The sequence below is a fragment of the Capra hircus genome, chromosome 6, assembly GCF_001704415.2.
Source record: "Capra hircus breed San Clemente chromosome 6, ASM170441v1, whole genome shotgun sequence".
Classification (NCBI taxonomy): Eukaryota; Metazoa; Chordata; class Mammalia; order Artiodactyla; family Bovidae; genus Capra; species Capra hircus.
Genome location: NC_030813.1, coordinates 54,511,816 through 54,516,140, shown reverse-complemented (window position 1 = coordinate 54,516,140; position 4,325 = coordinate 54,511,816). Strand labels below are relative to the sequence as shown.

General features: G+C 37.6%; 1 non-coding gene across 1 annotated transcript; it reads right to left on the bottom strand.

The window, feature by feature from the left end:
• Nucleotides 220-291, bottom strand: TRNAW-CCA. The gene has a single exon. It is a non-coding gene; the product is annotated as a tRNA-Trp (tRNA).

Here is a 4,325-nt window from a genome sequence, read left to right as displayed (position 1 = left end):
TCACTCTCTGCTTTAACTTTGATCAAGAAGCTCTTTAGTTCCTCTTCACTTTCTGCCATAAGGTTGGTGTTGTCTGCATATCTGAGGTGAAGGCGAAGTCACTCAGTCGTGTCCGACTCTCTGAGACCCCGTGGACTCTAGCCTACGAGGCTTCTCCATCCATGGGATTCTCCAGGCAAGAATACTGGAGTGGTTTACCATTTCCTTCTCCAGGGGATCTTCCCGACCCAGGAATCGAACCTGGGTCTCCCGCATTGGAGGCAGATGCTTTAACCTCTGAGCCACCAGGGAGGCCCCTGCATATCTGAGGTTATTGATATTTCTCCCAGAAATCTTGATTCCAGCTGTGCTTCTTCCAATCCAGCATTTCTCATGATGTATTCTGCATATAAGTTAAATAAACAGGGTAACAATACACAGTCTTGTTGTACTCCTTTCCTATTTGGAACCAGTCTGTTGTTCCATGTCCAGTTCTAACTGTTGCTTCCTGAGCAGCATACAGGTTTCTCAAGAGACAGGTCAGGTCGTCTGGTATTCCCATCTCTTTATGAATTTTCCATAGTTTCTTGTGATCCACACTGTCAAAGGCTTTGGCATAGTCAATAAAGCAGAAATAGATGTTTTTCTGGAACTCTCTTGCTTTTTTGATGATCCAGCAGATGTAGGCAATTTGATCTCTGGTTTCTCTGCCTTTCTTAAAACCAGCTTGAACATCTAGAAGTTCACGTTTCACGTATTGCTGAAGCCTGGCTTGGAGAATTTTGAGCATTACTTTACCAGCGTGTGAGATGAGTACAACTGTTCAGTAATTCTAGGATTTTTTGGCATTGCCTTTCTATGGTTCAGTTCAGTTCAGTCACTCATTCCTGACCGACTCTTTGCCACCCCATGAATCGCAGCACGCCAGGCCTCCCTGTCCATCACCAACTCCCGGAGTTCACTCAGACTCACGTCCATCCAGTCAGTGATGCCATCCAGCCATCTCATCCTCTGTCGTCCCCTTTTCCTCCTGCCCCAATCCCTCCCAGCATCAGAGTCTTTCCCAATGAGTCAACTCTTCGCATCAGGTGGCCAAAGTACTGGAGTTTCAGCTTTAGCAACATTCCTTCCAAAGAAATCCCAGGGCTGATCTCCTTCAGAATGGAGTGTTTGGATCTCTTTGCAGTGCAAGGGACTCTCAAAAGTCTTCTTACCCTTCCATAATTCTTAATGAGAAAACACAGATACTTGCAGGTATGGGAGCTTGTTTACCTGGATTTATAGAAGTTGTTAATTTTCTTTTTTCTGAACGTCAAAATATATGTATTCATTTTCTTTTTACCTTTTTAATTGTAAATGCTGTTATTCTCTCCTTATAGTCTATAGATAACTTCATTATTTCTTTTTGCAGGTACATGGCAGTGCATTGTATAGCTTTTCTGAATTAAATCAGTTGCCTAATTTCCCCAACCTTCTGCTGTAGTAAATAGACCTGCAACAAATACATTTGTGCACACATCTTTTTGTGTTGTGTGAGTGCACCTTGGGGTTATAGTCTGTAAATAGAATTATTAGATAAAAGAATGACTTTATGTATAGTGCTTGGAAATTTGAAAAAGTTATTTTTCTTTATTTCATATTTTTGTATTAAGCAGGCTATATGTTTAACTAACTTTAACACTTTGAACACACAACAAAAATAAATTCTATAAGCTTTAGTAAGCAAATATTGTTTTAAAAACATCAACCATTTGAATTCCCTTTTACTATTTATGGGTTTTATTTTGTTTTGTTTTGTAATCAAGAAATATCTGATTATGTCATTTTAACAGATTCATTGATAGGAATCTTTGCAGTGTGCACTGTGTAGCTTTGCACTATGACTACTCTTTTATAAAGTTAGAGGTTTCAGTCTTAAAGTTGACTGTGAAACAGAACTATTCGCCTTGATCTATTATGGTTATTATAATTATTATTACAGTTTATTATTATTTCCTTAAGTGGAAAAAATTAAACAAATCAAACTCTTATCTGTAAGGGAACTCTAAATCTATAAAAATATATACTGCATTAAAAAAGAGATATAAACATAAACATCTTGGTTAGATTCAAGATAGTTGGGGTGACATTTACATTTTGTTTAGAACAATATACATTAACACCCTGTGCTGTTATTTATCTCCTATCTTCTTTCTTTGAAAATATGCTCAGTTTTCTGTGTTGCATCTATAATTATCTGCACCTCAAAAATAGAAATGTATAAGCATGGCTTTCTTTCTGTTAATTATAAGCTTTTGCTTGTATACAAAATGATGATGTTGCTTTTAAAAAATGTTGATATAGTACTCCTGTTGATTTACAATTTCCCAAGCCCAAATTCCAGGCAGAAAACATATACCACCTCTTGGTGGGAAGAGAAAGTTAATTACAAAGTGGCATGAACATTGGTAGAAGAGAATGTAGCCATCTTTGAAAAAAATCTACCTACAGTCCTGCTTTTAACTGTCACAGGAGAAGCTGGGACAAATTGAGAAAGTAGCCCTGACATATATACACTATCATGTGTAAAATAGATAACTAGCAGAAAGCTGTTATATAACACAGGTAGCCCATCCTGGGGCTCTGTTGTGACCTAAAGGTGTGGAATGCGGCGCTCATGAAGGAAGTTGTGTGTGTAAATATATATATATATATATATATATATACACATATAAAGTTGTATATATATATATATAATTGTGACTGATTCACGTTGATGTACAGCAGAGACTATCACAATATTTTAAACAATTATTCTCCAATATTTTTTAATAATAACAAAAAGAAATTATAAGAAAAATGTGCATTTTTGAAGGGCAACATATAAATAGGCAACTATTTGAACATTTAATTTTGTCAATTTAGTTATTTTTTTGCAAAATATATATAACCTGTAAATAGACCTAATTTATATCAGTGAAGTTTAACATATCCTAACTGAGCACAATGTTTCTTTATTTCAATTAAATACATAGTATTTAGTTATGTACACAGTTTCTGAATCAGATTGAGTTTAAATCCTTACTCGGCCATTCATTTCTATTCAGTCACTCAGTTGTGTCCCATGTCCAACTGTTTGCAAGCCCATGGACTGCAGCATGCCAGGCTTCCCTGTCCATCACCAGCTCCTGGAGCTTACTCAAACTCATGTCTGTTGAGTTGATGACGCCATGCAACCGTCATCTGCTGTTGTCTCCTTCTCCTCCCACATTCAATCTTTCCCAGCATCAGGGTCTTTTCCAGTGAGTCAGTTCTTTGCATGAGGTGGCCAAAGTATTGGAGTTTCAGCTTCAACGTCAGTCCTTCCAATGAATATTCAGGACTGATTTCCTTTAGGATGGACTGGTTGGGTGTCCTTGCAGTCCAAAGGACTCTCAAGAGTCTTCTCCAACACCACAGTTCAAAAGCATTAATTTCTCGGTGCTCAGCTTTCTTTATATCCAACTCTCACATCCATACATGACTACTGAAGAAACCATACCCTTGACTAAACAGACCTTTGTTGGCAAAGTAATGTCTCTGCTTTTTAATATGCTGTCTAGTTGGACATAGCTTTTCTTCCAAGGAGCAAGTGTCTGTTAATTTCATGGCTTCAATCACCATCTGCAGTGATTTTGGAGCCCGAGAAAATAGTCTTTCACTGTTTCCACTGTTTCCCTATATATTTGCCATAAAGTGATGAGACTGAATGCCATGATCTTAGTTTTCTGAATGTTGAATTTTAGGTCAACATTTTCATATTCCTCTTTCATTTTCATCAAGAGGCTCTTTAGTTCTTCTTGGCTTTCTGCCATAAGGGTGATGTCATCTGAGTTTATTGATATTTCTCCTGGCAATCGTGATTCAAGCTTGTGGTTCACCCAGCCCAGCATTTCTCTTGATGTACTCTGCATATAAGTTAAATAAGGAGGGTGACAAAATACAGCCTTGATGTACTCCTTTTCTGATTTGGAACCAGTCTGTTGTTCTATGTCCAGTACTAACTGTTGCTTCCTGACCTGAATACAAATTTCTCAGGAGGCAGGTCAGGTGGTCTGGTATTCCCACCTCCTTATGAGTTTTCCACAGTTTGTTATGATCCACACAGTCAAAGATTATACCAATTGACTATTGGCATAGTCAATAAAGCAGAAATAAATTTTCTTCTGGAACTCTTTTGCATTTTCAATGATCCAACAGATGTTGGCAGTTTGATATCTGGTTCCTCTGCCTTTTCTAAAACCAGCTTGAACAACTGGAATTTCATAGTTCATGTGCTGTTGAAGCCTGCATTGGAGAATTTTGAGCATTACTTTGCTAGCAGTTGA